The sequence below is a fragment of the Thalassophryne amazonica genome, chromosome 2 (assembly GCF_902500255.1).
Source record: "Thalassophryne amazonica chromosome 2, fThaAma1.1, whole genome shotgun sequence".
NCBI lineage: Eukaryota > Metazoa > Chordata > Actinopteri > Batrachoidiformes > Batrachoididae > Thalassophryne > Thalassophryne amazonica.
This window is the reverse complement of record NC_047104.1, coordinates 92,310,822-92,337,190: the sequence shown is the minus strand read 5'-3', so window position 1 is coordinate 92,337,190 and position 26,369 is coordinate 92,310,822. Positions and strand designations below refer to the sequence as shown.

The 26,369-nt window shown below is 41.2% G+C and overlaps 1 long non-coding RNA gene across 1 annotated transcript; it reads right to left on the bottom strand.

Annotated features, from left to right (window-relative positions):
* Positions 1-26,369, bottom strand: LOC117502579. Its single transcript, XR_004558360.1, has 3 exons — positions 26,359-26,369; positions 19,915-19,921; positions 1-164 (listed from the first exon to the last, which is right to left on the bottom strand). It is a non-coding gene; the product is annotated as an uncharacterized LOC117502579 (long non-coding RNA).

Sequence of the window (26,369 nt, the reverse complement as noted above, 5' to 3'; positions counted from 1 at the left end):
TAGGTGTGTGTGGGGGTGTAAATGTGTTTGTTTGTTCTATATATGGCACTGTGACACACCAGTGTCCTGTCCACAGTGTACCCCGCCTTAGGCCTTATGACTGCTGGGATCGGCTCCAGCGCCCCGTGACCCATAATTGGAATAAACGGTTGAAGGTGAGTGAGCTGAGTAACTTCAGATTCAGTGTTGCCACAGTCACTATGAAAAAGTAATCCAATTACTGATTACTCCTTGAAAAAGTAACTTAATTACTTTACTGATTACTCAGTTGTAAAAGTAACTAAGTTAGATTACTAGTTACCTTTTTAGTTACTTTCTCCAGCTGTCGACAACAACCCTCTGCCACCTCAACAAGACAATGCTACTTGTTTTGCCAAAACTCACTTTATAGTCACCCCTTCTTGACTTCAATGAAAATAAATACTTGTTTTATGAAAAGTAAAATAAAGACCTCTTTCTTTACTTCATATTTAACTGTTGGCAGCACTGCCCCAGTAAAACTTGCAATTTCTAACCTACATTGTTTATAAATGTAACTACTAAATTCTTTCTGACATTTTTCTAACATTTAAATTCTCTCTAAGCATTTTACTTGTCAAAATTCTAATTATTATAAGTAGTATTAGTAGTTGTAGTAAAAACTGGACTTCAAAACTAGACCTTTAATCTAGGGGTGTTGGGGGGGCACATCCTTGCCCCACACCCCCATTCCCTCTGGATTCGCCCCTGCTTTGGTGTTTGAGCACAAAGAATGGATAACATTTATTTCTGCAGAAAACATAACCAGATTTACAGGTAAGAAAGTTTTACTGCGTTTTCACATCATGTGGTCCTCAGAGAGAGAGTTTAGGTGCATTTGAGTGGAAAATAGTCAAATCAAATCAAATCAATTTTATTTATATAGCGCCAAATCACAACAAACAGTTGCCCCAAGGTGTCGCGGAGGATCAGCTGTTTTTAACGAGCAGATACGGAGTGGCTCAGCTCAGAATTCTAAATAAAGGAGAAAAAAGCATAAAAATGTCTTTGTAAAGCTCAGTGCAGGTGTGCTGTTGTCACCACACTTTAAGAGGTGAGGACAAGCTGTTGCAGAAAACCGCGGATTAAAAGCTCACAGCCCACTTAAAGTGGGCAGTTCAGTCGAACCCCGACCTCCTGCCCATGGAACAAAGTTTAATGCTGCTTTCGACCCACAATGCAAAAATAGTAGTAACGCACAATGACTTGGAGAAGTAACTTTAATCTGATTACTGATTTGGAAATATTAACGTATTAGATTACTCGTTACTAAAAAAAGTGGTTAGATTAGAGTAACGCGTTACCTGCATCACTGGATTCAGACTATCTGTACCTGAGTGCCTTAAAGTAACTAACTGAGTTAAAGTAACAGTAACTGCTTAATGCTCAAGCAACTGTCAGTAACTCGGTACCTGTGGAACTTAAAAGACTCCATTGATCCTGAACAAAGTTGAGATCAAGTCTTCACTCTTTGAGCTTTGATCTTGAATCCTCTGTGCTCCTGAGAGCTTAGCTAGATATGAGATGTCAGTATGATATGGCATCCTCACTGTATATCTAAAGACTAAGCTTGGTCATCTGGTACACACCGCCATGAACGTGATGGAGAGGGAAAAATATAAGCTCATTCACTGGATATCTGAGCAGTCTGTTCTCAAGCAAGCCCTAAGGATAATGACCGATCAATCACATATCCTCCACACAGAATATCAGCTCTTGCCCTCTGGCAAACGATAGTCTCCACTGAAAACGTAACCATTTGGAAAAACTCATTTATTCCTACCTCTATCAAACTTTGAAACAGTGCTGCTTGAGGGCTGTAGGTATTGTGCAATAGTTTCATGGTGTTTTACTTGGGGGGGGGGGGGGGGGGGTGCAATATGTATAATGTGTTTTACCACTGGGTGTGTGCATTGTGCAATTAATTTACTGTTGTGATTTGCACAGGTGGTGTTTTGTTCATATGTTGTTTTACTGAAGCATTTAGGCTCACTGCATTTGAGTCCAAGGCAAATTTCCCTTTGGGGACAATAAAGTACATCGTATCATGTGATGTGGTATCGTATCGTATCATATCGTATCGTACCGTATTGTATCATAACATGGGGTCAAAGCAATCAGGATTTAAGGTCATAATAAAGGTTTAAAGATCAGGATCTGTATGTTTTTGTCATAATCTGTCTGTTTGCATATTTGTTTTCCTGGAATAGCCTTTGAGCCTGATTTCTTTGAGGTGATTACAGGATAAAAGTTAAACAAACAGACAGACAGAGGGCAACATAAACACACCCTTGCTGGACATTCAAAGATGAGAGACAAGGATCGCAAATCCAAATCAAAGATTGGTAACAAGATCAAGGTCACACTCATTCACTCATCTTCAACCGCTTATTCCAATTTAGGGTCGTGGGGGACAGGAGCCTATCCCTGCAGTCATAGAGCGTGAGGCGGCGTACACCCTGGACAGGATGCCAGTCTGTCACAGGGCAGGATCAAGGTAATCAATAAAAATCAATGACTGATAATGATCACAGATCAGGAATCATAGATAAGTGATCATGATCAAAGATGGTTAATCAGGGTCAAAGGCCATCAATCCAAATCTATGAATGGTAGGATTAATCCTCTCAAATAGAAGGAAAATGACCCTGTAGCCACATTAGCTACAAGCAACAGCAAGTGACAGAGGCAAAGCTGTCAGTGGGTGTGTTTGATCCACTTTTATTTCTTTGCATTGATCTGTTTTTGTCTGTTGGTTGCCTTCCCATTTGTTTATTTTCTTGTTGGACTTTTTCCTGCTTGGGTCTTTCTATCTCTCTTGGTGGTGGGCGTGTCCCTCTCTGTCTCCCTGGTCACGCCCTCCTTCTGGTGCTTTCCACATTGACCTGCTCGCAATTTGCAGCTCATCGCTTGGGTGTATATATACTGCTCATTCCACTTTGTTTCTTTGCCAGATTGATGCGCCCTGTGCCTTTTTTCCAGCTCTCGGTTTTGTATTCCATAGTCCTGCCTGCTTCATCATGTTCACGACCTCCTACCTGTTTGTTCTGACCTCGCTTTAGCCTGATGATTATATTACTGCTGCTGTGTTTTTTGGACTTCCTTTCCATGTACCGACCTTTGCTTACCACGCCACTAAAGCTTTTCAACCAGAGCTGTGTTTGTGAGCCTTGCATTTGTGTCCTAACCAACCCGCCTGTCAAAAGCGATGACTTGCCATTCATTTTCAGTCAAAATGGGCATTTTGCAGCAGTAAGAGACAATGGTTGCTGTGCCACCAGCTAGGCAAGACCAACACAGGCCACAAGTCTATTTTATGCAAATGCTCTACAATGTGACATGGCGGCTGCCAATCAGAGTGAATATGTGGCATGACATCAACTCATTGTTCGCTCAAACAAAGTAATCCAACATGGCGCAATATGCTCTGAAACATCTCTGTTTCTATATAAATCTATTATGTTTCTCATATATTTTGTAAACAGCAGTGAGAAATAACCAGAGAACACCTTTGATGAAATTTACAAGACATGTTATGGAGATGTTACTGTGCACACTCCGGTGTCGCCGACCGAACAGTCCCCCCTAAAAATCGGTCCGCCCTGCCTTCACTGCACATGCGTCATTAGCCGCGGTTCACTGATTATCACCCCGTTTCTGCTTAAAACTGCACTCCAGTCATCATCTAGCTCAGCGATAGATATCTGAAGATTTTGTACAACAATCATTTCCACATAAATTCATCATTCATTTCATCATAATAGCTGGAGGAAGCGATCAGAGCACTGCGGCTGCACGAGCTGCTAGCTGATGCGTTAACTGTGCATTGGTCTTTTCAAAGCGTCACAGAGTATCGCCTCGTTTCTGCTTAAAACGGATTAATTTGTGCTTAATACTAACTTTTGAATGATTTAAGAGGTTTTACCTTTATCATCTGATGGTTAATAATCCCATTAGTCCATTTGATGACTTTGGGTGAAGAGACTGTCTTAGACGAGCAGCTTCCAGGTGTATTTTTTTTTTTTTTTTTAAATAATGGTTGTAAATGGGTATGTGTGGGGGGGGGGATTTTTTTTGGGGGGGGGGGTGTAAAAAAACTCTGTTAATACAGAAGAACTGTGGGGAGAAAGACAATTTCTATAGATTAGGTCTATCTGGCCAAAGTGAGAGGAGCTGGAGGAGCTGTAGTTGGATATCTGTATCTGATCACTACATCTTTTCAATCAAACTCCTTTTCATGTTTCCTCTGACGTTTTGATCTGTTGAGCTTTTGTGTGTTTGTGTCCACTCTGATCTCTGGCAGGCTGTCAGATGTGCAGAAACATATAGTTATAAGTTTTTTCCTCTACCTTTTATCACAGCTGGGCAGTCTCGACTGAAGCAGGCAGAAGGACCGGGTGCGGATGATGATGAATGTGGCTGTTTGAGAATGCAAGTCAGTTCAACTGCACTCTTCATTGTGTCTGTTTCAATGCATGCAGTCAGCGCATTGACACAGAGAAGAAAAGATGTGAGATTGCAAAATTAGCTGAGGTCTGCACACCTACTATCTCACAGTGTAATTAAACACCTCTGTTAATTACACTTCAAAACCTGACTGATATGTGTTCTCCGCGCACTGCACTTTGAGTAAAACCTTTTGTTTCCTACTTACAGTCACTGTGTATGTTCTCTTTCTATTACCGTTATATATGCTGAGATCAACAGCCTGACTCATTCAAAACTAATGCTGCCTTCCTTTTCACCTCTGAAGTCATAAATCGTGACTAGGAATGACATCACACCTGAGTTAAATGTGTTCCGCTTTCCAGACACCACCACAAGTTGCCTTAAAGTTTTTGGAGTATAGTGCTCCAAAAATATGCAGTCGGGCAAAGTGACCTCATGGAAGAGGACAAATGATGCAGACGTTACATTAATGTTTTAATTTACTGCTCGGTTTGTAGTGCAGTGTAGGCAGCCATTGTTGTTGTTAGCAACATCTACCGGGTTCACTGTTATTACTTGCAGCAGTTTATAAACAACTGTATTAAACACATAAAAATGTGCAGCAATTCACATAAAAACACATGTTCACAGGCAGCAGTAGGATAGTACTGTGTGCACGATTTATTAAAGTGGAAACAAAAAGACAGAAGTCCTTAAAAAGACTGCAAACTGGCTTTATTCTAATTGACTTTCCTTAGTAATGGAGTGTTCATTATCTTTTAGGACGGGGACATTGCTCACGGCTGTCCTGGTAAAAGCAGCCACTCGTCTGACTCCGTGATTACAGACGCAGCTTCCTCAGTGAGGCTGGCCGGTGTCCTGCATGTAACACCTTAGCTTACCATGACGCAACACCATGGTGGAAACCACAAACATGGCCAATTCCAAGCTCTCGAGAGAGGAAACGAGCTTTGTTAATAAGAATTTTCTCCTGGCCACACGGAAAGAAAGGATCAAATCTGTAGTTAGATGCATAATATCTTGAAGAACATTCTCATGCTATGCTGGGTTTCATTTGGGCTGTTTGTACGAGACGCACTATAAAAAAAACTCATACTTTCCTTCTCAAAATATTATCTTTGGAAAATCTTTCAACCTAATAAGCAACACTTTTTAGGGTTTAGGCTTTGCCTTTCTCTTTCCTTGTGTGTCTTATCATTTTCCACCCCTGAGATACATAACACGTAACGCGTACATAAAAAGTTGGCTCACATTAACTTTTGTCGTGTCGGCTAGCGAGCACTGCTCTCCAAATTCGCCAGTGCGTCCTTTATCAAGCTGGCTGCTTTAGCTGCTGTTCACTGTCGTACTATCCATGAGAAAATCATCCGGAATATCCATATTGGGACCAAAACACACTTCTTGCCTTTTCATCTTTCCCTCTGCAGACAGTTCTTGGGCTGCGCACGCTATGACGTCATTTGTTTATGCACAACGGGCAGGTATAGCCAGGTAGCGTTGACGTAAATCTACGATACTGGCCTAGCAACGCCCCGGTAAAGTGATAATAATAAGAAATATAAGAGTAAAAAAGAAAAAAACCTGAAGCACTTTAGAAAAATTAATATATAAATAAATACAATTTCATAATAATAACACAACCAAAAATTACATTAATTACATTATCATTCTTCATACTTGATTTATATATTTCTGTAATATTTTAGTTTTAAACATGTTTTTAAATAATGAAAATGAGGTACACCTTTTTAATTCATTGTCACAGCTATTCCATAAATTAACACCTCTCTCTCACCTAAATAAACTGTAAAAACCATTCTTCAGGTTGTATTTACATTCTATACCCTATCCGTCAGATCGTGGGTCAACCACAACAACACTAGTCATGTGATTACATCCTTGCAAAATACACATTTTAACCATTTTGATGTATTCACCTAAAAGTCCACAAAAAGCAGTGATTTCACACTATAAAAAAATTACCTTGTCTCACATTCATTTTAGGGGCGTGACCCGAGATGATATCACCAAAATTCATAATAGTCACAGTTTTAGAAGGCAAAATCTAGCTTCCAGCATTAAATTTAGGGCAATACAGCTTAAAAATTGTTAAAAAAAAAAATAAAATGAACGACAAAGATATACAAAATTAATTACAAGTGCCTCTCTCAAATTATTATTATTATTAAACAGTTTTCTAATTCTTTGGAATAAATTGTTCAATGTCACCATAAATAAAAAAAAAACTATTTAACCTTCTCCATATGAATAAAATTTCAAAAATTCCACTCTAAAACATGCTGTTTCATTGTTATGTCCACTTGCTACCGCGCTCTAAAATAAAGAGCTCTTACAAGTTTTTTTATGTTGAACTCAAGTTGAGTTGTAAAGTTGAGTTATTTTCCCCACTATATATATATATATATATATATATATATATATATATATATATATATATATTTTTTTTTTTTTTTTTTTTTTTTTTTTTTTTCTCCACTCAGATTGCAATAGCCAATCACAGATGAGCCTTTCTGTCCATCATTTACCTGTATTTTGGCATGCTTGGCGCCAGAAAGTTATGTTGGATCCAAAGGGATCCAAAAAGGCTAGGACCAAAAGTTATATTGGATCGGTTCCCACTGACCATTAGCATTAGAGCTTACTGCCAACAGCTAGCCAATCAGAGCGCGGCATACAATTATTCATGAGATGACATCACTAATGACATAGCGGAGGTCAGGAACTAGCTGACAGATGCTGGTTGAAAAAATGGCAACAAACATGTCAACAACAGCAGAAAATCGTCTGCCAGCGAGGTTTGCTGAGTTCACAGAGGAGGAACGTGGAAATATTGAACTCCAAGGATGCCAAAAACACTAAGATGGTAGACAAGCACACTACTGATGTTTTAGAAGCATTCATATGCTGTTCACAACAAAATAATATGCCTCGTCCAATATAACTTTTCTTCATCCAATATTTCTCTATGTTAGACTCCTTACCATCCATTATTTGTATAATAGATAGATAGATAGATAGATAGATAGATAGATAGATAGATAGATAGATAGATAGATAGATAGATAGATAGATAGATAGATAGATAGATAGATAGATAGATAGATAGATAGATAGATAGATAGATAGATAGATAGATAGATAGATAGATAGATAGATAGATAGATAGATAGATAGATAGATAGATAGATAGATAGATAGATAGATAGATAGATAGATAGATAGATAGATAGATAGATAGATAGATAGATAGATAGATAGATAGATAGATAGATAGATAGATAGATAGATAGATAGATACGAGGTCTGTCCATAAAGTATCGTACCTTTTTATTTTTTTTTAAACGTTTTCACATCAGACAAGCTTGGTGCACGGTGCGCTGAGTGTCCTTAAAGGGGTCCTTAAAGCTGTACTACCAGACCTTATTCTCTGTGAAGCCCGTAAAATTTTCACCGAAAGCCAGATAAATTTTTCGAATAGTTTCCAGGTGCCAGTCTCTAACAGCTTCTGAAAAAATTCTGATGGAAAAAAAAACCCAAATCATTCCACCATTTCCAGACAATGAAAATCTGATGACGGGGCGGGACCACTCCTTCCACAAGGCGTGCTCACAGGCGAATGACATCACCGATAGGCATGGAAAAACTCACGCATGCGCACAAGGGTTCAAGCTTGTCTGACATGAAAACATATGAATCAAATCCATATAGTTTTAAAAAAAAATAAAAAGGTACGATACTTTATGGACAGACCTCATAGATAGATATACACCTGAGGTCTGACCAGGTAACAATATGGCACAACTAGATATAGCACAAACTAGCAATACAAACATTCCTACACATAAAATACAGCATAAAACATGGAATATGTACATGGTAAAGACGTCATCCCCTTCTACGTGAAGTCTGACCAGCACAACTATATATCGCACAAAGTAACTATATCAAAATCTTACAACATAATATGAGAACCTGGGTTGGGCAGACCTCCCCCAGTGTCATCACCCTTAGCACAGGCTCCCCTCAGGGCTGCGTTCTGAGTGTTCTTCTGTTCGCCCTGATAACACATGATTGCATCCCCAGGGCTACCACCAACCACACTGTGAAGTTTGTGGATGACACAACAGTAGTGGGCCTCATCAGGGACAACACTGTCCTGGCCTATTCACCTTATTCAGGAGTCAGGGTGGGCACTCCATTTTGTCAAGCAACTTCCAGTTTACTACTGCATCTGATGATTAGCTACGTGGGAACACAGTACGCTCGTGGGTGCCACAACAACTGGAAGAAGAGGAAACTATCACTTTCAGAACAATGTTTTGAACATGGAAAGTAGAGATCTGAGTGCTGTGGATGAGCATTTAACTTTTCCCTCCTCCATTGAAAAACGAGGAGCTCCGGTGCTCGCTAAAGGCGCTGAATTTGAAAAATCCACCCAAACGTCGCTATGTCTGTTCTTTTTATTTTATGGAGAAAAAACCCACACCACTGTATCTTTACCCAGAGAAATTATTGGACTATAACGCTCCATTGAAGAAGCCACGGCGGATGCTAGTGAAATAAAGGGGTAAGCTGTGTTTGTAGCATTAGCTGCTAACTTATTTACTCATTTTCTGGCATTTGATAATAAAATAACACCATATGTATATTAATGTTACGTAATCTTGGCATTTTGGTGGTTCTACTTGTCGGGTAGTATTTTAACTTGATTGTGCTTTTATACGAGCTCCGCACCATTGCGCGGCACGGAGCTTGTAGTTCCTCATAACCAAACCGTCCACGCCAAGTGAGAACACAAAATAGTTAAAAATAATCGAATGCCACTTTTTCATGTTGTCTTCCCACTCTGTATAACCTGTGGGTGAGCCAGGGTCAATCCCTTTGAGCTTTTCAAAAAGGTTTTTGTTTCTACTCATGTAATATCTTCCATTGTTCTATACTGAAAACACCGCTCACCAGAAGTCCTAAGACAAAACGGAAATGCCTCTGTTGTAAAAGTGGGCGGGGCTGAAAAAGGTGAATAGAAAGGAGGTGGAGCAGCTAGTGAGCTGGTGCAGAGACAACAACTTGATCCTCAACATAGACAAAACCAACAAGATCATTGTCGACTTCAGGAAGAATCAACCCAGACACTGCACTTCTCATTAAAAACGCAGCTGTGAAGGTGGTCAGCACCATCAGGCTCCTTGGTGTGCACATTACAAATGATCGCACCTGGTCTGTGAACACCATGTCACTGATCAAGAGGGCACAGCAGCGTCTGTACTTCCTGGGGGGGATGAGGAGGGCCCACTTGGCCCGCCCATCCTTACTACATTGTACAGAAGCACCTTCTGACCAGCTATTTTTGCGTGGACTAGAAGAATGTGAGGAGAGTGGTGAGGACAGCAGAGAAGATCACCAGGACTTCTCTTCCCTCCATTCAGGACATCACACCTAAGTGCTGCATGTCTTGAGCCAGGAACATCACCAGTGACTCCTTGCACTCCCATCACGGACTGTTCAGTCTGCTAACCTCTGGAAAGAGCTTCTGCATCAGAACCACCAGGCTCTCTGTAAGAGCGTTTTCCTCCAGGTCATCAGACTGCTGAACTCTAGATAAAAATATGCTGCTTATGCTAGATATCACGTTTCTACCTTTTTAATTATTTAAATTACTAAATGAATGTATTGATTCCAAGCCAGAAAAGCATTTCACCAACCTCAGTGTAAACCAGGTTGAGTTTTGAGTAATCCTGCTTGACATGCAGCAGAAACAAACAGGCGAGTGGAAACATGGAGAAGGTAATAAACTATCGGACATAAAAGAAAAGCTCCCAAAAAGAAGTCACACCAAATGCTGAGAAAAGACGTTGCTGTAAAAATAGTGTTTACTGAATGAGAGAGTGTTAAGATTAGCTCAGGGGCAGCAGCAGAGCAGAGTGAATGAGGTGCCAGTTAAAGCCTTGTGAAATGTGTAGCTGGCTGCAGGCCTCTTATCATCCTGCCGTCCAACTCACACTGCTGCCACGGTTACCTAATGCTTGGAAATATCCCCACCTGGGTTCTGCCACGTTGATGGAGCTCTCCCTTATTCATTTACAACCGATCACGAATATAGGCAGGCTGCTGAGCACACAAAAAGACCAATACACGTGTCCACACTCGCACAAAAATGCAGTACAAACTTGCCAGATCAGACGTGGTCCACAGTTTTCTGTCCTATTGAGTTTGCGGAACATAATGAGGTTTTCACACAGGTGCTCCAGTTAGCATGAAGGGTGGGGGGAAAAGATGACATGGTGATGCGTTCTGGGGTGTCACAGGCACAGAAGGAGATAGTAAAGGAGAAGACAGTCTGGGATAATGTATGAGATGTCTGCAGTGCTCCTTGGTGGGGAAAAACAGTGCAGTGGTGCATTTAAAAAGAAGATTATCATGTCAAGCTGTGAATATTCATTTTCATCAGGTGTTGGTCCACGGTGGTGGTTGTGGTGAACATTCAGTCTGGCTAATCAACACTAGAATCTGCAATGTGTCTGACAACTTGGCCTAAAACAAGAACCAATCCCTAATGCTTGCGTGTGTCCTGTATGAGCCATAATTTCATGAGGTGAGGTCAGGTGTGGAAGCATTCACTGATGCTGCACGCAGCCACCCAGGCAGACAAATGAAAGCCATTCATCTGTCCCATTGGTCTTTTCCACTTTCTGTGGTCAGCAACGCTAAAGCACGTGTGTACTGGATCATGCACAGAGAAACACACCACACGTCTGCAGTGTTATAGCTGACATTCCCTCACAATGTAAGCAGTACACCTGTTGCTGTTGTCATTTTGGCTGCTTCCATTTGTTCTGGGTTGCCACAGCGGATTCAACCAGAACCGTATTGGTATTTGGCACAAGTTTTACACTGACACAACTCCAGTTTTACCTGGAGAAACACACAGCCCCTGGTGCTCCAAAAAGATCTCCCATCTAAGTACTAACTAGGCCCCACACTGCTTAGCTTCTGAGCTCTGACAGGATCAGGCTTACACAGAGCAGACTGGCTGCATCAGTTTCCCAAAGTAACTGACAAATTTCCAGCCAATATCGAAGCTCCCCTTTCTAGCAAAAATACTGGAAAAAGTGGTTGCAAAACAACTAACGTCTTTCCTTGAGATGCACAACATCTATGACACTTTTCAGTCAGGCTTTTGGAAACACCACTCCACCGAGGCTGCACTACTGAGAGTGTCTAGTGATATCATGATGGCCGCTGACGCAGGAAGATGCACGGTCCTAGTCCTGCTAGACCTGTCCGCAGCCTTCGACACTGTCGACCACAGCATTATGGTCAACCGGCTGCGCGATCCTTAAAAACCTTAAAAATTAGCACATTACTTTAAAACTAAAACATATATCTGATATTTTCACTTAATAAAACTCAGACATGACAGTAATTTTAAATAACTTGTCCAAAATTTGTTTGGTTAAAATTTGAACCATAAGTTAAAAACGTATGCCTCTGGATGACTTAGGTGATATCGGCAGCCTTTTGGTATGGTGTTAAAGGAAATGTTTTTTTTCTTTTGGGGCTGTTTCTCTTTTGTCTGCACATGATTGAGATGCTTTTTATACAAGCGGCTCTCTTCTATTTGTAAAGGTTATGGCTGTGTGTCTGTTACAAAACTTTTACCAGGTGAGTGCTAAACTAATTTTAAAAATGCTTGTCGCTGTTCAGCTTTGTTTATTTTGTTTATCGGTTTAAAAGTTATCGGACAAAGATTAATCAGAAGATAATTGGTCCGATAATGGTTTTTAAAGTTATCTAAAAAGATAATCCGATAAGGAAAACATTATCTTCAATAATTATCTGTTATCGGATTATCGGAAGTGTGCCCACCACTGGCCTTAAGTCACTGGTTAGTATCAATCAATCAATCAATCAATTTTTTTATATAGCGCCAAATCACAACAAACAGTTGCCCCAAGGCGCTTTATATTGTAAGGCAAGGCCATACAATAATTATGTAAAACCCCAACGGTCAAAACGACCCCCTGTGAGCAAGCACTTGGCTACAGTGGGAAGGAAAAACTCCCTTTTAACAGGAAGAAACCTCCAGCAGAACCAGGCTCAGGGAGGGGCAGTCTTCTGCTGGGACTGGTTGGGGCTGAGGGAGAGAACCAGGAAAAAGACATGCTGTGGAGGGGAGCAGAGATCGATCACTAATGATTAAATGCAGAGTGGTGCATACAGAGCAAAAAGAGAAAGAAACAATGCATCATGGGAACCCCCCAGCAGTCTACGTCTATAGCAGCATAACTAAGGGATGGTTCAGGGTCACCTGATCCAGCCCTAACTATAAGCTTTAGCAAAAAGGAAAGTTTTAAGCCTAATCTTAAAGTAGAGAGGGTGTCTGTCTCCCTGATCTGAATTGGGAGCTGGTTCCACAGGAGAGGAGCCTGAAGCTGAAGGCTCTGCCTCCCATTCTACTCTTACAAACCCTAGGAACTACAGGTAAGCCTGCAGTCTGAGAGCGAAGCGCTCTATTGGGGTGATATGGTACTACGAGGTCCCTAAGATAAGATGGGACCTGATTATTCAAAACCTTATAAGTAAGAAGAAGAATTTTAAATTCTATTCTAGAATTAACAGGAAGCCAATGAAGAGAGGCCAATATGGGTGAGATATGCTCTCTCCTTCTAGTCCCCGCCAGTACTCTAGCTGCAGCATTTTGAATTAACTGAAGGCTTTTTAGGGAACTTTTAGGACAACCTGATAATAATGAATTACAATAGTCCAGCCTAGAGGAAATAAATGCATGAATTAGTTTTTCAGCATCACTCTGAGACAAGACCTTTCTGATTTTAGAGATATTGCGTAAATGCAAAAAAGCAGGTCCTACATATTTGTTTAATATGCGCTTTGAATGACATATCCTGATCAAAAATGACTCCAAGATTTCTCACAGTATTACTAGAGGTCAGGGTTAATGCCATCCAGAGTAAGGATCTGGTTAGACACCATGTTTCTAAGATTTGTGGGGCCAAGTACAATAACTTCAGTTTTATCTGAGTTTAAAAGCAGGAAATTAGAGGTCATCCATGTCTTTATGTCTGTAAGACAATCCTGCAGTTTAGCTAATTGGTGTGTGTCCTCTGGCTTCATGGATAGATAAAGCTGGGTATCATCTGCGTAACAATGAAAATTTAAGCAATACGTCTAATAATACTGCCTAAGGGAAGCATGTATAAGTGAATAAAATTGGTCCTAGCACAGAACCTTGTGGAACTCCATAATTACCTTTAGTCTGTGAAGAAGATTCCCCATTTACATGAACAAATTGTAATCTATTAGACAAATATGATTCAAACCACCGCAGCGCAGTGCCTTTAATACCTATGGCATGCTCTAATCTCTGTAATAAAATTTTATGGTCAACAGTATCAAAAGCAGCACTGAGGTCTAACAGAACAAGCACAGAGATGAGTCCATTGTCCGAGGCCATAAAAAGATCATTTGTAACCTTCACTAATGCTGTTTCTGTACTATGATGAATTCTAAAACCTGACTGAAACTCTTCAAATAGACCATTCCTCTGCAGATGATCAGTTAGCTGTTTACAACTACCCTTCAAGAATTTTTGAGAGAAAAGGAAGGTTGGAGATTGGCCTATAATTAGCTAAGATAGCTGGGTCAAGTGATGGCTTTTTAAGTAATGGTTTAATTACTGCCACCTTAAAAGCCTGTGGTACATAGCCAACTAACAAAGATAGATTGATCATATTTAAGATCGAAGCATAAATAATGGTAGGGCTTCCTTGAGCAGCCTGGTAGGAATGGGGTCTAATAACATGTTGATGGTTTGGATGAAGTAACTAATGAAAATAACTCAGACAGAACAATCGGAGAGAAAGAGTCTAACCAAATACCGGCATCACTGAAAGCAGCCAAAGATAACGATACGTCTTTGGGATGGTATGAGTAATTTTTTCTCTAATAGTTAAATTTTGTTAACAAAGAAAGTCATGAAGTCATTACTAGTTAAAGTTAATGGAATACTCAGCTCAATAGAGCTCTGACTCTTTGTCAGCCTGGCTACAGTGCTGAAAAGAAACCTGGGGTTGTTCTTATTTTCTTCAATTAGTGATGAGTAGAAAGATGTCCTAGCTTTACGGAGGGCTTTTTTTATAGAGCAACAGACTCTTTTTCCAGGCTAAGTGAAGATCTTCTAAATTAGTGAGACGCCATTCCTCTCCAACTTACGGTGTATCTGCTTTAAGCTACGAGTTTGTGAGTTATACCACGGAGTCAGGCACTTCTGATTTAAAGCTCTCTTTTTCAGAGGAGCTACAGCATCCAAAGTTGTCTTCAATGAGGATGTAAAACTATTGACGAGATACTCTATCTTACTTACAGAGTTTAGGTAGCTACTCTGCACTGTGTTGGTATATGGCATTAGAGAACATAAAGAAGGAATCATATCCTTAAACCTAGTTACAGCGCTTTCTGAAAGACTTCTAGTGTAATGAAACTTATTCCCCACTGCTGGGTAGTCCATCAGAGTAAATGTAAATGTTATTAAGAAATGATCAGACAGAAGGGAGTTTTCAGGGACTACTGTTAAGTCTTCTATTTCCATACCATAAGTCAGAACAAGATCTAAGATATGATTAAAGTGGTGGGTGGACTCATTTACTTTTTGAGCAAAGCCAATAGAGTCTAATAATAGATTAAATGCAGTGTTGAGGCTGTCATTCTCAGCATCTGTGTGGATGTTAAAATCGCCCCACTATAATTATCTTATCTGAGCTAAGCACTAAGTCAGACAAAAGGTCTGAAAATTTACAGAGAAACTCACAAGTAACGACCAGGTGGACGATAGATAATAACAAATAAAACTGGTTTTTGGGACTTCCAATTTGGTATGGACAAGACTAAGAGTCAAGCTTTCAAATGAATTAAAGCTCTGTCTGGGTTTTTGATTAATTAATAAGCTGGAATGGAAGATTGCTGCTAATCCTCCGCCCCGGCCCGTGCTACGAGCATTCTGACAGTTAGTGTGACTCGGGGGTGTTGACTCATTTAAACTAACATATTCATCCTGCTGTAACCAGGTTTCTGTAAGGCAGAATAAATCAATATGTTGATCAATTATTATATCATTTACCAACAGGGACTTAGAAGAGAGAGACCTAATGTTTAATAGACCACATTTAACTGTTTTAGTCTGTGGTGCAGTTGAAGGTGCTATATTATTTTTCTTTTTGAATTTTTATGCTTAAATAGATTTTTGCTGGTATTGGTGGTCTGGGAGCAGGCACCTTCTCTACGGGGATGGGGTTAATGAGGGGATGGCAGGGGGAGAGAAGCTGCAGAGAGGTGTGTAAGACTACAACTCTGCTTCCTGGTCCCAACCCTGGATAGTCACGGTTTGGAGGATTTAAGAAAATGGCCAGATTTCTAGAAATGAGAGCTGCTCCATCCAAAGTGGGGATGGATGCCGTCTCTCCTAACAAGACCAGGTTTTCCCCAGAAGCTTTGCCAATTATCTATGAAGCCCACCTCATTTTTTGGACACCACTCAGACAGCCAGCAATTCAAGGAGAACATGCGGCTAAACATGTCACTCCCGGTCTGATTGGGGAGGGGCCCAGAGAAAACTACACTACTACACCGATTTAATGTTAATTTTAGTGACCTCCGATTGGCGTAACGGGGTGTCATTACTGCCGACGTGAATTACAATCTTACCAAATTTACGCTTAGCCTTAGCCAGCAGTTTCAAATTTCCTTCAATGTCACCTGCTCTGGCCCCCGGAAGACAATTGACTATGGTTGCTGGTGTCGCTAACTTCACATTTCTCAAAACAGAGTCGCCAATAACCAGAGTTTGATCCTCGGCGGGTGTGTCGTCGAGTGGGGAAAAACGGTTAGAGATGTGAACGGGTTGGCGGTGTACACGGGGCTTCTGTTTAGGGCTACGCTTCCTCCTCACAGTCACCCAGTTGGCCTGCTTTCCCGGCTGCTCGGGATCTGCCAGGGGGTACCTAATGGCGGCTAAGCTACCTTGGTCCGCACCGACTACAGGGGCCTGGCTAGCTGTAGAATTTTCCACGGTGCGGAGCCGAGTCTCCAATTCGCCCAGCCTGGCCTCCAAAGCTATGAATCAGCTATACTTATTACAAGTACCGTTACTGCTAAAGGAGGCCGAGGAATAACTAAACATTTCACACCCAGAGCAGAAAAGTGCGGGAGAGACAGGAGAAGCCGCCATGCTAAATCGGCTAAGAGCTAGTAGCTACGCTAAGCTAGCGGATTCCTAAAAACACGCAAAGTGAATAATGTGTAAATAATTTAGAGGTGATTCAGCAGAAGGAGTGCTTTAGTTAAGGCACGTAAAGATTACACTGGGAAACAAATCGTAATCTGTTGGGAAAGTGTAGTGACACGGACCCACAACAGGGGGCGCAAATGAACGGTCAATAGATGAGCCAAAATATAACAATTTAATGTTGTGAATGTGCACAACGAACATACAGACAATCTCAGAATATCATAACAGTCAATACACAAAGGTGACGTGTGGGCAGGCTCGAGGATAGAAGACGTCTGTCCTGAGAAGAGCCGGAAACCACACGATTTCCGCCACCCCAGAACCGGTGAATACTGGAGCCGCCAAGTCCCGAATTCCCAGGTGATCACCGTCCCCGACTGTCGGATCTGGTACTGCTGGCGAAGAACAAAGACAGTCAAGTGTGGGTGTGTGTACACCCAGTAACAACAACGGTGGGAATGCCACCTCCACCTCTCACTCAATAACTTGCAGAGTACTGACGATTCCTCAGGGAAAAGAGTGCCTTCTAGCGCTCTCTCAGCTTCCACTGACAGCGGTACCGGTACTCCTGCAAACACTCACAATATACAAACAATATTGCAAAACAGCTGAGGATATTACCTCCAATGAAGTATGATATCTCGGCAACGAGGTGGAGATGACGTCTGGTCTTTATGGAGTGAGATGATGTTGAGTAGATGGGTGACAGCTGTCAAGAGGTAATGAGCGACAGCTGTCACCCCCGGCTGTGTCCATGGCGGCAGCGCCCTCTCGTGCCTGAAGCCCTCACTTCAGGCAGGGTGCCCACTGGTGGTGGGCCAGCAGTACCTCCTCTTCTGGCGGCCCACACACAACAGTAATCTAGATAACTAGATCAATCTAACTGCGCAGATTAAACAGCTAACAGATACAGAAAAACACCGCTGTGCTCCAGAACAGGAAGTGATACAATACCGCAGTGAGAGCCAACCACCAGTAGAGGCAAGCCGTATCGAAATCTCACAACCATACATACAGAAAGACAAGAACCTTCAGGACCCTAATTGACTTGAGTCTTTGTTCTTCTGAAAAGGTATCAGCGTCTCCAAACACCTGAGTTCAGGAACGTCATGACTCTCAGTCTCAGAGGTCAAGGTTCCAGAGACATGAATGTCAAAGCATCTACTGGTCACACTTAAGAGGTCTGACATTTAACTCAACCTGTCTTACATCTGCATCCTGCTACATGAAAATAATGTTCTCACTTGCAGTTGTTGCCATCCAAGACCTAAGGTGGTTCTGTGGTGTCATGCATGTGCGTGAAGAGCAGTACCAGCACATGCTCCCAGACTTGACTTGCAGTATAATAACGTAATTTGTCTCTTTCCTTTCATTTTTATTTATGTAACCACTGCAGTCCTCTGTTCTTGGAAGCTCATTACATGCAGAAAAAGTGGAATTACTTTATTGTTCTTAACTAATGAGACTAAGAGCAGTCTCCCATTACCAATTTTTCATACCCAGCTACTGTTTTTGTCACAAAAAACAATTGTAAACTCAACTGATGCCTGAACTGGGGTATAGTCAGTCGTAGAAGTAGCACTGTAGAGCATTGTGAACAACATGGTTTACAAATCTGTGACTTCTGCTTAAATCGTGATTCACATAACATGAATCAAGGGAATTAAGTGGTGCTGCTCAGGAGTAAAACTGTACAAAAGTATGTGAAAGCGAACAAGTGGGTACAATATACAATAATTGGAACCAACTTTCTCTGAGCAGAAGCCTGACTCTGATCCTTCTCCACAACGTGAAACCCATAAAAACCATGTTCAGGTTTTTAACAGAAGACAGTTTTCAGATGTTATGATATTTTAAATTTCATTTTTTCCTCAATTTGTAATTGAGGCCAAACAATTGGCAATGGGAGACCAACATATTACATGGCTGTGGAAGATAGATGCCTGCTTTTGTGAGGTGGAGATGGACTGGTTGTCTTCCTGGGTGGTTACTGTCCAGTGGTTCCATGGTGTGGTGGATGAGATGATACACGGCATCTACATATGCTCCCAAACCTGTTCTTACTGATAATGTAGTGATTTATTCACATTTGTTTGTTGCTGGTCAACTAATCCTTTTGACATTTGATTAATAAATATCAAGGGTACATCAGTTTGCATCATCCTGACACAACTCCAATGATGGTACAGTTACAGCCAAATGAAAAAGAAGAAAAAAATGTGATGCTTGTCTGTGTGTTGTTATTTGGAGGTTGAGGAGTTGATCCAATGACACAGGCAGCAGGAATGTCTAAACGTGTACCTACACCTCAACAAAACTGCCATATCTACCGTCATCGTATGTGACATTATGTCCTGCTGTTGTGACTACTGCACAAACCAGGGAATGTCATAACAGCAGAATCAGCCTGTAGGGAGCTGGTTTGTGAAACCAGTGGAATTTGAGAATCCAGAATGATGCTAAAAAACCCTGAATGCACACATACAATGTTACCATCCAATGATAAGTAGGTTTCAGCTGTTTGTTTTTATGTTCCTATGCTTGATATCTTTAAGTTTTCTATCAAAGTGAATTGCATTTTAATCTCTTTGAATGTTCCACTGTGACTTGATCCTAAATTACGTGGTTTCATAATGTTCATGCTTTCATCTGAAAATAATATTCGTGCTTTTAGAACATACTCTTAGTCCAACTCACAGCATGTAAAGTGCAAAGTATTCTTCTCTCTACTTTGTACTACACATAAATATGTTCATGTATTTTCAGAAGACCTACTTACCAAGGTATTTTAAATCATGACAGACCAACTGCTAAACCTCAGCATGAGTGCCTGTCTTCTTATGCATGTTGATCAACAGACGGTAGCCTGCAGGCTTTGTGTTTGCTGTGAGGTTAATTTGTCAGTTGGCTGAGCACGGGTTGAATACATCAGCTGAAACAACCCCTTTCTGCAGGCCTATAGCCTACTTTCACAGTTGGGTTCTTATATCAGCACCTTTTCATTTTCCAAAGGCAGATAAATAAAACTACAGTTAGAGTAAGAGAATTTTTTTTAAATATATATATAACACAGAGGTGCCAAACTGGCAGCGCAAGGACCCACAAGACAGCAGTTTGTGGCTTACTGAATGTCTCATTGTCTATCATAAACAAGGGCCCCCGCGATTATTTTATTTTTCAATAAATGTGTGGATGCTACTGAAAGAGACTTAAGCCACAGTCATTCTTTTTCCAAAGAGAAAGGAGGACGTGTCTACCAGAAAACATGCATGTCTCTGTGGCAACATGCACTGTACATGCTACAGCTGTGTGTATAGAACACACTATGCAACACACAAACACAGACACACCTGATGCACCCTAGCATCATGGAAAAACTGCATGGTGGATTAGTGGTTAGCACTGTTGCCTCACAGCAAGAAGGTCATGGGATCAATTCCCACCTGTGGCCTTTCTGTGTGGAGTTTGCATGTTCTCCCTGTGTTTGTGTGGGTTTCCTCTGGGTGCTCCGGTTTCCTCTTCCGCACATGATTTCGTTCTAATATAGTGTTAGAGCTTGGGACTCTGACGAGGGCGGTCGCATCTCCTCCACTTCCTTATCTCTGCTCTCTGCTTTAACCTTCAAGTCCCTACTTCACCAGTCTGTGAATTCCTCAAATTATATTGGATACTGGTTCTATTGGACTACTACTGGATTAACCATGGAATTGATCAGCTGGTCTCTGAACGCTATTGACACCATCTTTTCTACAAGAAGGTCAGGACCGGGGATCCTACCTGCCCAGATGGAACACATCCTGCAGGCTATGTTCTCGACTCCTGGGGGTCTTGGTATTACTGTCCTTCAGCCTCCCACAGAGGCGATTTTAGACTTGCAGTTTTAGGGGTGCTTAGCACATTTTTAAAATTTTTAAAATCTAGATGTCCAGAAATACAGTTTCCCATGATTTCAGAGTGAAAACATTGCTTGGAAAAGCTGCATTCATTGTCAAAATGATTTTTTTTTTTAAATGCATATTAGCAATGGATAACGGCCCATACATAAAATTCCTGCATTCTGGTGCAGTTTATATAACAAATAATTTAATCTCCTAATGTGGTGAGGGCAAATAGTAATTGCAACTTAGGAGCAGGTCTGAAATATTCAGAGGCTGAGTGAAGTATATTAACCTTGTTTTTATATTAGTCTTATGAGCCTATAGTTATTGAAGATTTTTTTATTTCATCTTAACAGATTATTATGTCATAGTACTTAGTACAAAACACTCACCCTGGTATCATTTTTCAATTACATTTAGACAGTTTTAGGCATTACTTAGATTGTGTTTTATTTTTGGCTATTAATTTATTTATTCTACAAACTGACTGATGTCTCGGTTTTTCTGGCAGCACAAACATCCACGTTGTAAGTCATAAAAATACAGTAGTTGCAGTTGTTATGATCAGTGAGGTTTAGTGCCGTGTGCAGGAGGACCTGGTTTAGCACAGCTACAGCAGCACTCCACTGTAAGGCTGGATGGAGAACACAAATGGTATACTGCACATAAATGGGTTCAGGATAAGAAATATATGAATATGAATTATTTATTGAATTAACAGCAAAGCATAGAAAGGACAGACAAGATCTAATGAAGTCCTTAAAAGTAAGAAAAATAAAAATGTGTGACTTAAAAGTCAGAATTCATGCCAAAACACCAGTAACACAAGTAAGACACCTCCACAGTTTGATACATATCAAATTTCCACTTAGCTTCACTTTCCATCCTTTGCTATTCTCAATGTCCATATCTACTATCACATAAGGTCTATAGAGTGCACAAACCTCACCTGAAGCTTTTTTGCTTTAAAAAAAATGCTCTGATATCCATCACTGCACTGCAGGCTTGGTTTGCCACTTATTGCCAACAAATAAAAATACAAAATGAGTTTTATGATTTATGCCTTTTTAGCAGGAATTTAAATTATTCACTTATTATCATGCTGTGCATTAAACGTTGTGGTAAAGTTTACCGTCTTAATTCTGAAATGCTTAGTTAAGGACCTTAACTAAGCATTTAAGGTCAGATCTGTGTACATGGTATTTGATGCAGGAGAGTGATTTGTTAATGGAAGCTACACAGATTGAAGAGTCAGCACCATTTAGTAGCTGACAAGAGGATTTACGAGGGCTGTCCGTAAAGTATAGGTCCTTTTTATTTTTTTCAAAAACTATATGGATTTCATTCATGTGTTTTTACGTCAGACATGCTTGAACCCTCGTGCGCATGCGTGAGTTTTTCCATGCCTGTCGGTGACGTCATTCGCCTGTGAGCACTCCTTGTTGGAGTCGTCGTCCAGCCCCTCGTCGGAATTCCTTTGTCTGAGAAGTTGCTGAGAGACTGGCGCTTTGTTTGATCAAAATTTTTTCTAAACCTGTGAGACACATCGAAGTGGACATGGTTCGAAAAATTAAGCTGGTTTTCAGTGAAAATTTTAACAGCTGGTGAGAGATTTTGAGGTGATTCTGTCGCTTTAAGGACTTTTCACAGTGCGAGACGTCGCTCAGCGCTCTCAGGCAGCGTCATCAGCCTGTTTCAGCGGCGCGGCGGCACAGGAAAAACACCTCCGTGTTGATAGCCATTTGTTAAAATCCAGTTGGCTTTTGATGGCTTTCAGTGGAGTGAGTATATGAGAAATTGTTTATCAGCTGGAGATGTTCCAACTTGTCCTTAAGGCTTCCAGCAGAGGTGTTTTTCCTGTGACGGAACGTCACGTCTTTCATTAAAAAAATCGCCTTTAACAGTGGAATATCCGGATAAAATGCTGAAACCGACTTCTTCTGAAACTTCTCTGTTCTCTCACGACGTCCTGGATCAATAGAGCCTGAAATGTGGAGGTTTTAAGCTTGAAACAGGCTGATGACGCTGCCTGAGAGCGCTGAGCGACGTCTCGCACTGTGAAAAGTCCTTAAAGCGACAGAATCACCTCAAAATCTCTCACCAGCTGTTAAAATTTTCACTGAAAACCAGCTTAATTTTTCGAACCATGTCCACTTCGATGTGTCTCACAGGTTTAGAAAAAATTTTGATCAAACAAAGCGCCAGTCTCTCAGCAACTTCTCAGACAAAGGAATTCCGACGAGGGGCTGGACGACTCCTCCCACAAGGAGTGCTCACAGGCGAATGACGTCACCGACAGGCGTGGAAAAACTCACGCATGCGCACGAGGGTTCAAGCATGTCTGACATAAAAACATATGAATGAAATCCATATAGTTTTTGAAAAAAATAAAAAGGACCTATACTTTACGGACAGCCCTCGTAGTTGAAAAAAAAGACAACACTGAATCAATGTTACATTTGACCACACACAGCGCACACTAATTTGTAGAGCAATATACTGTAGGTAGCCAGGTGAGTAAAATAAGCACTTTTCAGAAAGTTGTACTTGCTCTTCACATTCAGAGACATAAACTGTGAATAAATACCTCGCAAATGTGACAGTTGCCTGGCAATCACTTGACAGCGCAGCTGGGCGAGGTTACCACCACCAGCACTCACAGGACAGCGCCTCAACTAAATGAGCGCCACCCGCAGCAGCACCACGTGACACAAGCACATGCCAGAGCAGACGCAGTTGCGGACAGAGAGAGATGAATGTAGGCGCGCGTCGTGGATTGAACCATTTGCCCAAGAAGGGGAGATGATCAAATTATTGTGTTCTTGTAATGCATATTTTGGCATAATGCTTGAAATAGTAGTATAGAAGCATATATACACTCAACAAAAATATAAACGCAACACTTTTGGTTTTGCTCCCATTTTGTATGAGATTAACTCAACGATCTAAAACTTTTTCCACATACCAGTCAGTATCTGGTGTGACCACCATTTGCCTCATGCAGTGCAACACATTTCCTTTGCATCATCCGTGAGATGAACTCAAAGATCTAAATCTTTTTCCACATACACAATATCACCATTTCTCTCAAATATTGTTCACAAACCAGTCTAAATCTGTGATAGTGAGCACGTCTAAATCTGTGATAGCACTTCTCCTTTGCTGAGATAATCCATCCCACCTCACAGGTGTGCCATACCAAGATGCTGATTAGACACCATGATTAGTGCACAGGTGTGCCTTAGACTGCCCACAATAAAAGGCCACTCTGAAAGGTGCAATTTTGTTTAATTGGGGGGGGATACCAGGCAGTATCTGGTGTGACCACCATTTGCCTCATGCAGTGCAACACATCTCCTTCGCATCATCCGTGAAGAGAACACCTCTCCAACGTGCCAAACGCCAGCGAATGTGAGCATTTGCCCACTCAAGTCGGTTACGACGACGAACTGGAGTCAGGTCGAGACCCCGATGAGGACGACGAGCATGCAGATGAGCTTCCCTGAGACGGTTTCTGACAGTTTGTGCAGAAATTCTTTGGTTATGCAAACCGATTGTTTCAGCAGCTGTACAAGTGGCTGGTCTCAGACGTCTTGGAAGTGAACATGCTGGATGTGGAGGTCCTGGGCTGGTGTGGTTACATGTGGTCTGCGGTTGTGAGGCTGGTTGGATGTACTGCCAAATTCTCTGAAACAACTTTGGAGACGGCTTATGGTAGAGACATGAACATTCAATACGCGATCAACAGCTCTGGTTGACATTCCTGCTGTCAGCATGCCAACTGCACGCTCCCTCAAATCTTGCGACATCTGTGGCATTGTGCTGTGTGATAAAACTGCACCTTTCAGAGTGGCCTTTTATTGTGGGCAGTCTAAGGCACACCTGTGCACTAATCATGGTGTCTAATCAGCATCTTGATATGGCACACCTGTGAGGTGGGATGGATTATCTCAGCAAAGGAGAAGTGCTCACTATCACAGATTTAGACTGGTTTGTCAACAATATTTGAGGGAAATGGTGATATTGTGTATGTGGAAAAAGTTTTAGATCTTTGAGTTCATCTCATACAAAATGGGAGCAAAACCAAAAGTGTTGCGTTTATATTTTTGTTGAGTATATATATATATATATATATATATATATATATATAGGGGTGTTTGAGCACCCCTAAAAATAGGCTAACTCTGCCCCCGGCCTCCTATCAAGTTTCCCTTTCAGTTCAGTCATCACTTTAAACACAGAGGTTATGCTGAATGATTTGGCCTCAAGTGCTTCAATGCAGTCTGAGAACACCTTCAGAATGTGACTGGAAGTACATCTCAGCTACTTCAGTGTCATCCTCTGCAAAACACTTCCACAAAGTCTTGGGGCATTCTTCCTCACCAAGGCTCTGAAAATAGCTGGTCAGGGGCTTCAAAGACCCAAAAACAAAAGCAGAGTTTCAACAGCAACGGATAAAAGAACTCCCCACAAAGTATTCCATACTGGCTCCTAAGCATTGGGAGGAGCTCAAGACAGCCATAACGGCAGCCTACCAACAATCATTCAGACACCAGAAGAGGAAGCACCAGGACTGTTTTGATGAGAATGACCAGTTCCTCCACCTAATCATTGACCAAAACAAAGATCAGACATTGCAATAGGAAGAGCTCTGGACTCCAGCAAAGCAAACCAACTCTGCAAAGTAAAACATGCAAGCTAAAAATCAGTGATGAATCAACAAGGTTGCTGATATCCAAGCACTCATTGACAGGAACAACAACAGAGGCTTTTTCAAAACAAAGCAAAGGGCCCATTTGAAAGTACTGTAAGCACTTCTGACTCTTGCAGCTGGACCAGGACCAGTGGAGAGACCTGCAATGGGTCCCTTGGTGTCTTGAGACATTGACCTTTTCTCTAGTCTGCTAATATTTGTCTTGTTGGTGCCATTTTAGAGACGTCTCATCAAAATTCAGTATCCTCTCAGTTGTGAGTTTGTTCTCCATATCTTTGATCTTGTCACAGACTCTTGCACTATCCTGCAATGTAGCCCTTCCTTTGTCACTACCCTGAACAAGATTTCTTTAGTGTAGTCCTGACAAATGATGCAGACATCACCATCCACTGAAGAATCTCATTTCATGCTGCCTAAGGCTTCCATTTTTCAATTCAAGACAACAGAGGTTGTTACCTAAATAAGTATTGAGAACAGTCAAGTTCAACTTATTTTCATTTATATAGCGCCAAATCACAATGTCAGTGTCAATGTCAATGTCAAATTTATTTATATAGCACATTTAATACAGAAAAACTGCCCAAAGTGCTGCACACACCCAAAAAATAATAACAATAATAATAATAATAATAATAATAATAAAACACAGCAGGAACAAAATGGCTAAAATGATAATCACAACCAAATCAGGAATAGGCTAGCTTGAGTCGAAAGCCAGAGCAAACAAATGAGTTTTTAACCAAGACTTGAAGATGTTTAAAGATGGGGCCATACGGACATTCAAAGGAAGCCTGTTCCAGAGTCTTGGAGCCGCCACTGAAAATGCACGGCCTCCCCTGGTTTTCAGCCGGGATCTCGGCACTTCCAGAGTCAGTTGATTGACCGATCTCATATTTCGACCTGGAGCATGAACCGACAGAAGCTCGAAGAGGTAAGAGGGAGCCAATCCATTTAAACATTTAAAAACCAACAGCAACAATTTGAAATG